The sequence below is a fragment of the Muntiacus reevesi genome, chromosome 7, assembly GCF_963930625.1.
Source record: "Muntiacus reevesi chromosome 7, mMunRee1.1, whole genome shotgun sequence".
Taxonomy (NCBI): domain Eukaryota; kingdom Metazoa; phylum Chordata; class Mammalia; order Artiodactyla; family Cervidae; genus Muntiacus; species Muntiacus reevesi.
In genome coordinates, this window is record NC_089255.1 from 19,304,204 (window position 1) to 19,318,363 (window position 14,160).

Below are 14,160 nucleotides of genomic sequence, written 5' to 3' on the forward strand. Positions count from 1 at the left end.
AGGAACTCCAAATGGAAATGCTCACCCATCAGTACTCCTGAGACTCCCCCCCGACTACTCTCAACCTGTCGCTGGTGACAAATGGAAATTTCCTGCCTCGGCTCTGCACTGGAGAGGTCAGAGCCACTTGCTGGCTTCACTGAAACTCCCAGTTTACATGTCCTGGGAGAGGAAGGCCAGACCCAGGCTGATAAATGTTCAACCACCAGCTCTCTAGGGGACAAAAGGCCTGACTTGTAGCATTTGCTGATTTCCATAGAGTAAATACTCCCACCAGCTACCAAATCATTTCTCTGGACAGAGTCGGGAAGAGGAGTTCAGCAGCATCCCATACTGTATAATGAAAATAACCCCTGCAACAGAAAGATTTGTAAAATGCAGTCAGAGAAGGAGGAAGTAATGTATTCTGAGTATTTATTATTTTGTCTTTGATATAATGTATTTAATTAAAGCCAGATATCATTTAAGTTTTAATAATCACTGTGTTGAACAATTGGCTTGCAAAATTTCTGAAAACTTATTAATAGCAAGTGACTCTCATGAGTTGGTGTATTAGCCTACTCTTAGCACACCACTGGCTGGACCCTGGGGCATCCTTGCTGTGGATCAAATTTCCTTCTGTAAATTTCCTCTATGCGTCTATCTTTGTTCTTCTCTTCTTTCCTCCTCCTTGCTCTGGGCCTTTTCTCCCCACTTTGCACTATTTCTCAAGCATGGAGCCCCTGTGCTAAACACGCTACGTGTGTGACCAGGGAGGCCCTCTGTGGGGGAGACTTCCATTTGTGCTCTCCCTTTGGCACCGTTGGCATGATACTGCTCTGCCTCCCAGCAGTTGGAGCCAAATGGCCAGCTCTGGCCGCTCATTGGTTGTAAACGGAAGTGACACATGTCGTTTCTAGACCAAAGCATTTAACTGATGGTAGGAGACTTCCAAGACTCTCTTTCCTGCTGCAGTTGGAGAAGGGCTTGTGTTAAAATGGCAGGGCCAAAACCCAGAAGGGGCTTGGGTGACTGAGTCACCACATAGAGGATGGGTGCCCTAAAAAAGCATGTGGACCCATGGTGGATTTGCAAGAAGAAATAAACATTTGTGCATTAAGCCACAGAGCCTTTGGTGTTGCTTATTAACCTAGTATAACCTGGGGCTTCTCTGATGGTCCAGGGCTTAAGACAATGTGTTACCAATGCAGGACGCCCAGGTTAGATCCCTGGTCAGGGAACTAGATCCCACATGCTTCACCTAAGACATAGCCCAACCAAAAACAGAAAACAATAAAAAACACAAAAATAAAACTAGCAAAACCTAGTCTATCCTGCCTAATAACCCTCCTTATAGTTAATGGTCAGTCATGCTTGTATTATCAGGAAATCCAGTGTACCTCTTTCAAGACTTCTCTCCATTAGCAAAATCTTTGTTTAGGAATTTGTGCTATTTAGTGTTGGGAGTCTGTTTTTCTTAGGGGGTTGGACAGCCCAGTTAGTTTGAGCTTTATTTAGTTAGGATGTAAACAAACCAAAAAACATGGTGACTTAAATAAGATAGAAGTTTCAGATGCTTCTTTCTCTTACACATAAAAGTCTGCACATCAGCAATACAGGTCAATGAGGTACATCCTGAATATGGGGTTTCCTGTCTGGGTTCACTCTTTCCCACCCAAAACAGAAGATAAGAGGGGCTGGAAAAGAGAAACCCAATCCTTTTAAGCTAAGTGGCCCACATCAATTCTTTCATAACTCATGGATATATCCAGCTGCAGGGAGGCTGGGAGATAAAATCTCTAGCTGCTAAAATCTCTAGCCTGCTAACACTTGGTGGGATATTTCTGTTGCTAAAAGTGAGAAAGGGTACGGGGAGAGAAACCTAGTCCCTTCCGTGATCTGCTGTGTTGTCCCGGCAGCGGGGGAGCTCTAGCTATCGCAGAGAAGCTGCCTTGGGCAGAGAAACCATTCCCAAGTGCAGTACAGTAAGTTCCCTACATACGACCAAGTTCCATTTCAAGAGTGCATTCATAAGTCCAATTTGTTTGTAGGTCCAACAAAGTTAGTCTACATACCCAACTAACACAATCAGCTGTATAGTACTGTATTGAAATAGGTTTATAATACTTTTCACACAAATAATATACCAAAAAAAAAAAAAAAACCCCACAAAAAGAAAACATTTTTAATCTTGCAGTATAGTACCTTGAAAAGGACAGTAGTACAGTACAGCAACAGGCATACAGAGGCTAGCATCGAGTGAACAGGCAAGAAGAGTTACTGAATAGAGGAGAGAAAGGAGGTAGGAGATGGTAGAGATGAAGGTTCATCAGAAACAGGAAATGGAGGGCAAGCCACAATCTCACTCACACCTGACGTTGATGGAATGTGTGTTTGCATCTTTGAAAGTTTGCAATTCGAAGGTTTGTATGTAAGGAACTTACCATAACTGGTCCTCTCTGATTTCTACCATCAAATAGGCCATTTGGGGTGTAGATGATTCCACTTCTCCAGTGTAATGTCTCCAACCCCAAAATGGCCAAGGCCCTCAAAGTCATAGTGCCATCCACTTCTTCCCCCGGCCTTGGTCAGGGTGAAAGTCTCCAGTGAGGCTGCCTGACATGAAGGTCACACCAGAGGGTAAGAAGCACTTGTCAGACTATCTACAAGAAGATAGCCAAGGAGTGATGGGATATGTGGGCCCTGGAGTCAGAATCCCTTTGGGAAAGTATTTCATCTTTACTATCCAGGTTTTGTTATCTGTAAATTGAACTGTGCTGGTACCAAGCTCATTGGATTGTTGGGATTATTAAAGGAGGTAATGACGTAAATGTACTTATCATAGTGCTTTAACACCCATTAGCTATGACTGCAGCCCCCATGGTAGGGAGTGACTGGTTCTTTCACACGGAGCTGCTTCTGTAAGGTGCAGGTCTCCATTAGATGGGGGAAAAACAACAGGCTCAAGAATGCCCGGTATCCTAAACTTAGAATCACAACTTAGAATCACTCTCTCCCATTTCTCATTTATGATTCATACAGAGCAGCCTGCTGGTCCATTTTTGCTCTCATGGTAGCTTTGTTTCAGGGTTCTTCTTGCTCTTTTGCGGCACTGGGGACCAGCTTGGGTCTCAGAGAGGAGTTGGCTATGAGTTCATTCCTCTCAGAAGGGTCTCCGAGTGCTTTACACAAAACGATTCTTCTGTTTCCCAAACTTCTCCTGCTCAGGGCATCCTTGAGCTTTGCCACATCAAAATAAAGTCCTGTTACAACTTTTCTCCAGGACTGGCCTGACAGTTTGTATAAAACAAAGAGGAAGTGAGATGATCCCTGCTCCCACCCAGACTAAGATGCGACTGGCAACTTTTCTGAAAAATAAACCAAAACATAACAACAAGCCATAACACTTTGGTAAGATACCTGATTGAACCAGTCATTACATAAGTTATTTATTTATTATAATTATAAGAATTTACTAATTATTAATTAGCCTCCCGTGTGGCTCAGCTGATAAAGAATCCACCTGCAATGCAGGAGACCTGGGTTTGATCCCTGGATTGGGAAGATCCCCTGGAGAAGGGAAAGGCTACTCACTTCAGTATTCTGGCCTGGAGAATTCCATGGACTATATAGTCCATGGGGTCACAGAGTCGGACACGACTAAGCGACTTTCACTTTTATTAGTTAGTGATGCTTGCTTCTAAGATTTGAAAAGATGGATGACTTCTTTCAAGTCACATAAGATGCACAGTTACAGGGTATAACTCTGACTGTTCTTCTAAAAAATTATTTAAACTGGAGTATAGTTGCTTTACAGTGTTGTGTTGGCTTCTGCTGTGCAACAATGCGGATCAGCTGTAAGTATACGTATCTCCCCTCCCTCCTGAGCCTTGCCCCTCGCACACCTCCCATCCCATCCATCCCTCCAGGTTTTCACAGAGCATCACTCTCTGCGCCATTCAGCAGCTTCCGACCAGCTTTCTCTCTCACACACGTGTTAGATGCTCAGTCGTGTCCGACTCTGTGACCCCATAGACTGTAGTGTGTACAAGTCAATACTACTCTCTCCGTTCGTCTCCTCTCCTCCCTTCCCTGTGTCCACAAGTCCGTTCTCTTACCTAAGTTTTATCTCACGTGATAGCAAACCTGTGAGGTTGGCATCCTAGAGCCAAATCTATTTAAGTCCAAAATATCACCTTGCTCTGATCATTAACCTATTTAGGCAAAACTAACAGAAGGTAAAGAAGACAACTTTACATCCGTCAGAGCTGATTTTTAAGAAACATTCTGAGATAGGGTTCTTACAGATGCAACTGACAAATTCAAATCCAATTGGGTTAAAGAAAATCTGCAGCTTCATTGGCTCAGTAATGGTGAAACCCAAGGGACTCTTCAAACAGAGCTGGATCCAGCTGCTTAGATGCTGTCACTAGAGCTGTGCCTTCTTTTCTTTTCTTTTCTTTTTTTTTTTTTTTTTGGCTGTAGTTCCTGGCTTATGGGATCTTAGTTCCCTGACCAGGGATGGATCCAGGGCCCCCTGCAGTGGAAGCCTGGAGTCTTAACCACTTGGACTGCCAGGGAAGCCTTACCTGTTTGTTAGTTTTTTAACCCCTGTTCTCCCTGTGTTGGCCTCCTTTCCAGGCCCACCTCTCTTCAGGCTACTGGCTTCCAGCCCAGGAGAAAGAGAGTCTGTTTCTGATAGCTTCAGAGGAAGTCCAAGGTCAGCAGCCCATTGGCTCACTGAGTCTTGATGAACCCATCTGGGCCTTGTACCCATCCCAGAAGCTGGAGGGGATTGGGAGAGAGTGTGCAGAAACTGGAAGGATGGTTCCCCAAAGGAAAGTTGCTATGCAATTACTAGAAGGTTAAAGCAAAATCCACAGATGACCCTGTAGTGCCTATAAAAGCTGGAATGAGGAGAGGTTATATTTTGACTCCCTGCAATATAAAGTGAATTTCTCTCAATATCTCTAATTCAGGGATTCTCACTCCTGGTTGTACATTGGGCTTAAAAATCCTGATGCTTGGGACACATCCTCAGTTCAGTTCAGTCGCTCAGCTGTGTCCGACTCTTTGCGACCCTGTGGACTACAGAACGCCAGGTCCCCCTGTCCATCACCAACTCCCGGAGCTTACTCAAACTCATGTTCATTGAGTCGGTGATGCCATCCAGCCATCTCATCCTCTGTTGTCCCCTTCTCCTCCTGCCCTCAATCTTTCCCAGCATCAGGGTCTTTACAAATAAGTCAGCTCTTCGTGTCAGGTGGCCAAAATATTGGAGTTTCAGCTTCAGTGTCAGTCCTTCCAATGAACACTCAGGACTGATCTCCTTTAGAATGGACTGGTTGGCTCTCCTTGCAGTCCAAGGGAATCTCAAGAGTCTTCTCCAACACCATAGTTCAAAAGCATCAATTCTTCAGCACTCAGCTTTCTTTATAACCCAACTCTCACATCCATACATGACTATTGGAAAAACCATAGCCTTGACTAGATGGACCATTTGTTGACAAAGTAATGTCTCTACTTTTTAATATGCTGTCTAGGTTGGTCATAACTTTCCTTCCAAGGAGGAAGCATCTTTTATTTATTATTTTTTTTTAATATTATTTTATTAGTTGGAGGCCAATCACTTTACAACATTTCAGTGGGTCTTGTCATACATTGACATGAATCAGCCATATAGTTACACGTATTCCCCATCCCGATCCCCCCTCCCACCTCCCTCCCCACCCGACTCCGCAGGGTCCTCCCAGTGCACCAGGCCCGAGCACCTGACTCATGTATCCCACCTGGGCTGGTGGTCCGAGGAAGCATCTTTTAATTTCATGGCTGCTTGACAAAGGAGGCAAGAATATACAATGGAGAAAAGACAATCTCTATAATAAGTGGTGCTGGGAAAGCTGGTCAACCACTTGTAAAAGAATGACACTAGAACACTTTCTAACACCATACACAAAAATAAACTCAAAATGGATTAAAGATCTAAATGTAAGACCAGAAACTATAAAACTCCTAGGGGAAAACATAGGCAAAACACTCTCCGACATAAACCACAGCAGGATCCTCTATGACCCACCTCCCAGGATATTGGAAATAAAAGAAAAGTAAACAAATGGGACCTAATTAACATTACAAGCTTCTGCACAACAAAGGAAACTATAAGCAAGGTGAAAAGACAGCCTCCAGAATGGGAGAAAATAACAGCAAATGAAGCAACGGACAAAGAATTAATCTCAAAAATATACAAGCAACTCCTGCAGCTCAATTCCAGAAAAATAAAAGACCCAATCAAAAAGTGGGCCAAAGAACTAAACAGACATTTCTCCAAAGACGACATACAGATGGCTAACAAACACATGAAAAGACGCTCAACATCACTCATTATCAGAGAAATGCAAATCAAGACCACAATGAGGTACCATTACACACCAGTCAGAATGGCTGCTATCCAAAAGTCTACAAGCAATAAATGCTGGAGAGGGTGTGGAGAAAAGGGAACCCTCTTACACTGTTGGTGGGAATGCAAACTAGTACAGCCACTATGGAGAACAGTGTGGAGATTCCTTAAAAAAGTGGAAATAGAACTGCCATATGACCCAGTAATCTCACTGCTGGGCATATACACTGAGGAAACCAGATCTGAAAGAGACACATGCACCCCAATGTTCATTGCAGCACTGTTTATAATAGCCAGGACATGGAAGCAACCTAGATGCTCTGCGGTAGATGAATGGATAAGAAAACTGTGGTACATATACACAATGGAATATTACTCAGCCATTAAAAAGAATACATTTGAATCAGTTCTAATGAGGTGGGTGAAACTGGAGCCTATTAAACAGAGTGAAGTAAGTCACAAAAAAAACACACCAATATAGTATACTAACGCATGTATATGAAATTTAGAAGATGGTAATGATAACCCTGTATGTGAGACAGCAAGAGAGACACAGATGTATTGAACAGTCTTTTGGACTCTGTGGGAGAGGGCGAGGGCGGGATGATATGGGAGAATAGCATTGAAACATGTAAACTATCATATGTGAAACGAATTGCCAGTCCAGGTTCGATGCATGATACAGGATACTCGGGCCTGGTGCACTGGGAAGACCCAGAGGGATGGGAGGGGGAGGGAGGTGGGAGTGGGTTTCAGGATGGGGAACACATGTACACCCATGGCGTATTCAAATCAATGTATGGCAAAACCAATACAATGTTGTAAAGTAAAATCAATAAATTAATAATAATTTTTAAAAAGCTAAACAATTAGGATTTCCTCTATAGTACAAGGAACTATATTCAATATCTTGTAATAACCTCTAATGAAAAATAATCTGAAAAAGATTATGTGTATAAATACAAAAATGTTAAAAATAACAATAATTTCGTGGCTGCAACCACCATCTGCAGTGATTTTGGAACCCAAAAAAGTAAAGTCTGCCACTGTTTCCACTGTTTCCTGATCTATTTGTCATGAAGTGATGGAACCAGGTGTCATGATCTTAGTTTTCTGAATGTTGAGCTTTAAGCCAACTTTTTCACTCTCCTCTTTCACTTCTATCAAGAGGTTCTTCAGTTCCCCTTCACTTTCTGCCATAAGGGTGGTGTCATCTGCATATCTGAGATTATTGATATTTCTCCCGGAAATCTTGATTCCAGCTTGTGCTTCTTCCAGCCCAGCATTTCTCATGATGTACTCTGCATATAAGTTAAACAAGCAGGGTGACAATATACAGCCTTGACGTACTCCTTTTCCTATTTGGAACCAGTCTGTTGTTCCATGTTTAGTTCTAACTGTTGCTTCCTGACCTGCATATAGGTTTCTCAAGAGGCAGATCAGGTGGTCTGGTATTCCCATCTCTTCCAGAATTTTCCACAGTTTATTGTGATCCATGCAGTCAAAGGCTTTGGCATAGTCAATAAAGCAGAAATAGATGTTTTTCTGGAACTCTCTTGCTTTTTTGGTGATCCAGCAGATGTTGGCAATTTGATCTCTGGTTCCTCTGCCTTTTCTAAATCCAGCTTGAACATCTGGAAGTTCACGGTTCACGTAATGCTGAAGCCTGGCTTGAGAATTTTGAGCATTACTTTACTAGTGTGTGAGATGAGTGCAATTGTGCGGTAATTTGAGCATTCTTTGGCATTGCCTTTCTTTGGGATCGGAATGAAAACTGACTTTTTTCAGCCCTGTGGCCACTGCTGAGTTTTCCAAATTCGTTGGCATACTGAGTGCAGCACTTTCACAACATCATCTTTCAGGATTTGAAATAGCTCAACTGGAATTCCGTCACCTCCACTAGCTTTGTTTGTAGTGATGCTTCCTAAGGCCCACTTGACTTTGCATTCCAGGAGGTCTGGCTCTAGGTGAGTGATCACACCATCATGATTATCTGGGTCATGAAGATCTTTTTTGTACAGTTCTTCTGTGTATCCTTGCCACCTCATCTTAATATCTTCTGCTTCTGTTAGGTCCATACCATTTCTGTCCTTTATCGAACCCATCTTTGCATGGAATGTTCCCTTGGTATCTCTAATTTTCTTGAAGAGATCTCTAGTCTTTCCCATTTTGTTATTTTCCTCTATTTCTTTGCATTGATCGCTGAGAAAGGCTTTCTTATCTCTTCTTGCTATTCTTTGGAACTCTGCATTTAGATGCAGATATAAATCTTTCATTTTCTCCTTTGCTTTTGACTTCTCTTCCTTTCACAGCTATTTGAAAGGCCTCCTCAGACAACCATTTTGCCTTTTTGCATTTCTTTTTCTTGGAGATGGTCTTGATCCCTGTCTCCTGTACAATGGCACGAACCTCCATCCATAGTTCATCAGCGACTCTGTCTTTCAGATCTAGTCCCTTAAATCTATTTCTCACTTCCACTGTATAATCATAAGCGATTTGATTTACATCATACCTGAATGGTCTAGTGGTTTTCCCTACTTTCTTCACTTTAAGTCTGAATTTGGCAATAAGGAGTTCATGATCTTAGCCACAGTCAGCTCCCAGTCTTGTTTTTGCTGACTATATAGAGCTTCTCCATCTTTGGCTGCAAAGAATATAATCAATCTGATTTCGGTGTTGGCCATCTGGTGATGTCCATGTGCAGAGTCTTCTCCTGTGTTGTTGGAAGAGGGTATTTGATATGACCAGTGCGTTCTCTTGGCAAAACTCTATTAGCCTTTGCCCTGCTTCATTCTGTACTCCAAGGCCAAATTTGCCTGTTACTCCTGTGTCTCTTTACTTCCTACTTTTGCATTCTAGTCCCCTATAATTAAAGGGACATCTTTTTTGGGTGTTAGTCCTAAAAGGTCTTGTAGGTCTTCACAGAACTGTTCAACTTCAGCTTCTTCGGCGTTACTGGTCAGGGCATAGACTTGGATTACCATGATATTGAATGGCTTGCCTTGGAAACAAACAGAAATCATTCTGTCATTTTTGATATTGCATCCAATTATTGCATTTCGGACTCTCTTATTGACTGTGATGGCTACTCCACTTCTTCTAAGGGATGCTTGCCCACAATAGTAGATATAATGGTCATCTTAGTTAAATTCACCCATTCCTGTCCATTTTAGTTCTCTGATTCCTAGAATGTCGAAGTTCACTCTTGCCATCTCCTGTTTGACCACTTCTAATTTGCCTTGATGCATGGACCTAACATTCCAGGTTCCTATGCAATATTGCTATTTACAGCATCGGACCTTGCTTCTATCACCAGTCACATCCACAAGTGGGTGTTGTTTTTGCTTTGGCTCCATCCCTTCATTCTTTCTGGAGTTATTTCTCCACTGATCTCCAGTAGCATATTGGGCACCTACCAACCTGGGGAGTTCATCTCTCAGTGTCCTATCTTTTTGCCTTTTCATACTGTTCATGGGGTTCTCAAGGCAAGAATACTGAAGTGGTTTGCCATTCCCTTCTCCAGTGGACCACATTCTGTCAGACCTCTCCACCATGACCTGTCCATCTTGGGTGGCCCCACACAGCATGGTTTAGTTTCACTGAGTTAGACAAGGCTGTGGTCCATGTGATCAGATTGTCTAGTTGTCCGATTGGCTCGTTGTCTGGGACATATCCTAGATGAGAGAAATCAGAAGCTCTGGGGGTGGGATCCAGATATCATAATTTTTCAAACTTACCATGTGATTACACAGTATGTAGCCAGGATTGAAAGCCAGGGCTCTAATGTCCTGGTCTCACTATTAAAACCTATGCTTTATGGATACATTGATTACACCAAGTTCCAGCCAGCAGCTCTGAGTGCTATTGTGAGCTGTGTAATTGAGGGGTGCATCTGAGCCTCTTCTCTCCCAAATGCTGAGCCAAAGGACAGGCTACCTGGGCCCCCAGAGAAGTCTTTGGACATTCACAATTCAACTCAGTGCCAAGAGTGCTTGGCTAAGGGGAAGAGGCCAACACTCCAGAGGACCAGAGACCTGGTCATCACTCTCTCAGCACAGCTGTAGCCCTGAGCAACCCTTCCCTCTGAGGGCCCGAGGAGACCTGATGCTGCCCCCAGGGTAAAGTGCTGGCGGGACACCAAGTGTAGGAAGCAAAGGAGACCTCTGAGGGAGAGGGGAATATCCTGCTCAGGGCAACCTGGGATTTATTGGAGGAAGAGAGTCCAATTGCTTGCCCCACTGGGACAATGAGTCTCCAAGAGGGACTGAGCTGGCAAACACAGGCTCAGTCTTGCAGCATCCATCCACGTTGGTAGACAAGTGCTGGAAAGATAGCAGGGAGGCTCATCGTGCCTGTCAGAGTCTCCCTGCACTGGGATGGGTGGCAGGAGACATCTGTGATCTTGGCAAGTGCCCCTGCTGTCTGGACCTGTTTTCCCTGCTGTGTAACCAAAGGGCTATATGACAGGAGGTCATCCCGGGGGTCCTTTCTCAGAGGTTGTTGCAGGATTTACTTCGATGCTTGATAAATGGTTTCCTTTCCAGAGGCTGCATGTCTGTACTTTGCCGGGACATGTGTCAAGAAGGGGAGAGTCTCAAGGGGCCCCTGGCCTGCCTTTCCACTCCATTCCAAAGCCACTGCCCTAGTCTGACAGTCAGCTAGTCCAAGTTCCCTCCCTTGACTGAGCCCCCCAGATAATCCAGGGAGCTGTCAGAGTAGGTCCACCTCGAGGACTCTGGGTTCTGAGCAAGGCAGGGATCACCCCTGCTGCCAGCCTGAGACTGGTCCCAACATGTGGGACCTTATGGCTGCTCTCCTGAGCTACAGATTTCTCTGGCCCCAAAGGACTGACCGAGGTGTAGGATGCATCTGGAGTGTCCTTGGCTCCCTACAAAGACTGATCATCCTAGGCTCAGGCCTTCCGCATAACCAGCCCAACTGGCCAGTCCCTCCCTGAGTTTCCTATTCTTTACCCTAACCAGAAACCTTGTGTTCTTATCTGGAATCCTGGTCTTGTAACTCCAGGACAAGGCGTAGGGGTCTTTTTCATCCCCCTGCTTGCACCTGAGTCCCTGAAATAGCCTCTTAACCTATTTCTTTGAGTCTCGCTCACCTCTCATTCAGCATCTTACTAGTAACAGGGTCTTCTTCCTGAAGGGGAAGAAGGTCTTCTTCCTGCTTGTAACCAGCTGGCCCTTCAGCTCAAGAACCTCTAACGGGTCATGAATACGTCTGCACTCAGTACAAATTCTCTGCCCACCTTTCAGGGCCATGAGGCCTTGAATCACTCTGGGAAGACAGCCTCTTTCTGGGTTGGCCCTGGGCACTACCCCCCAAATCAACCCACCACCCTCCCATCCACCTCACTGTCCAACGGCCTTCTGCTCAGCCCAGCTGCCTCCACCCCAGGGCGCCTGTCCAGGCAGCAGTCTTGTCTCCTTGAATCATCGCTTAACCTGTGTGTGTTCCCCTATCTCGGAATATCCTCCATTTAAAAAAAAAAATTTGTTTTTAGGACATACTTAAGGTTAACCTTAAAAATGTATTCCAGTATACATTAGGTACAGAAAAATACAGTTTGATTCCACTTACACAAGGCACCTAGAATAGTCAAATTCATAGAGTCAGAAAGTACACTGGTAGATGCCAGGGGCCAGGAGTTGGGAGTGTGGTGGAGAGGGGGATGAGGAGTTAGTGTTTAATGGGAAAAGAGTTTAAGCTGAGCAAGGTGAAAAGTTTGGAAGATGGATGATGATGAGAGTTGCATGACAATGTGAATGTACTTGGTGCCACTGAACTGTACAGTTAAATATGGTTAAGATAGTATGTTTTATACTACGTGTCTTTTCATTTCAGTTCAGTCAGTCAGTTGTGTCCAACTCTTTGTGACCCCATGGACTGCAACACGCCAGGCTTCCCTGTCTATCACTAACTCTCAGAGCTTGCTCAAACTCATGTCCATTGAGTCGGTGATGCCATCCAACCAGCTCATCCTCTGTCGTCCCCTTCTCCTGCCTTCAATCTTTCCCAGCATCAGGGTCTTTTCCAATGAGTCAGTTCTTGCAACAGGTGGCCAAAGTATTGGAGTTTCAACTTCAACATCAGTCCTTCCAATGAATATTCAGGACTGATTTCCTTTAGGACTGACTGGTTTGATCTCCTTGCAGTCCAAGGGGCTCTCAAGAGTTTTCTCCAATACCACAGTTCAAAAAAGCATCAGCTCTTCAGTGCTCAGCTTTCTTTATAACTCAACTCTCACATCCATAGATGACTACTGGAAAAACCATAGCTTTGACTAGATGGACCTTTGTTGGCAAAGTAATGTGTCTGTTTTAATTTAATAGGTTGTTCATAGCTTTTCTTCCAAGAAGCAAGCATCTTTTTAATTTCATGGCTGCAGTCACTATCTGCAGTCATTTTGTAACCCAACAAAGTAAAGTTTCTCACTGTTTCCATTGTTTCCCCATCTATTTCCCATGACCAATGAAGTGATGGGACCAGATGCCAAGATCTTAGTTTTGTGAATGTTGAGTTTTAAGCCAGCTTTTTCACTCTTCTCTTTCACTTTAATCAAGAGACTCTTCAGTTCCTCTTAACTTTCTGCCATAAGAGTGGTGTCATCTGCATATCTGACGTTATTGATATTTCTCCTGGCAATCTTGGTTCCAGCTTGTGTTTCATCCAGGTGGGCATTTCTCATGATGTGCTCTGCATATAAGTTAAATAAGCAGGTGACAATATACAGCCTTGATGTACACCTTCCCCAATTTGGAACCAGTCTGTTATTCCACGTCCAGTTCTAACTGTTGCTTCTTGACCTGCATATAGGTTTCTCAGGAGGAAGGTCAGGTCATGGTATTCCCATGTCTTGAAGAATTTTCCACAGTTGTTGTGATCTACACAGTCAAAGGCTTTGGTGTAATCAATTAAGCAGAAGTAGATGTTTTTCTGGAATTCTCTTGCTTTTTCGAGGATCCAGCAGATGTTGGTAATTTGATCTCTGGTTCCTCTGCCTTTTTTAAATCCAGTTTGAATATCTGGAAGTTCACAGTTCACATACTGTTGAAGTCTGGCTCACATACGGTTGGGCATTACTTTGCTAGCATGTGAGATGAGTGCAATTGTGCAGTAGTTTGAACATTTTTTGGCGTTGCCCTTCTTTGAGATTGGAATGAAAACTGACCTTTTCCAGTCCTGTGGCCACTGCTGAGTTTTCCAAATCTGCTGGCATACTGAGTACAGCACTTGAACAGCATCACCTTAGGATTTGAAATAGCTAATCTGAAATTCTGTCTCCTCTACTAGCTTTGTTCGTAGTGATGCTTCCTAAGGCACACTTGACTTCTCACTCCAGGATGTCTGGCTCTCAGTGAATGACCACACCGTTGTGGTTATCTGTGTCATTAAGATATTTTTTGTGTAGTTCTTCTGTGTATTCTTACCACCTCTTATTAATACCTTCTGCTTCTGTTAGGTCCATACCATTTCTGTCTTTTATTGTGCCCATCTTTGTATGAAATGTTCCCTTGGTATCTCTAATTTTCTTGAAGAGATCTCTAGTCTTTCCCATTCTATTGTTTTCTTCTATTTCCTCTGTGTATCTTTTACTACAATAAAAAAAATCCCACCAACCATTTAAGGCTCCTGCTCTGTTCTCTTTACTTCTAAAAGTCTGTTCCAACTATTCTAGCACATACTGGGCTCTTCATCCTTTCATCTCTTTTCCAAATCAGCGTTAGCACCATCATTTTGGTTGCACTTAACTGATACTGAGCTCGGTGGAA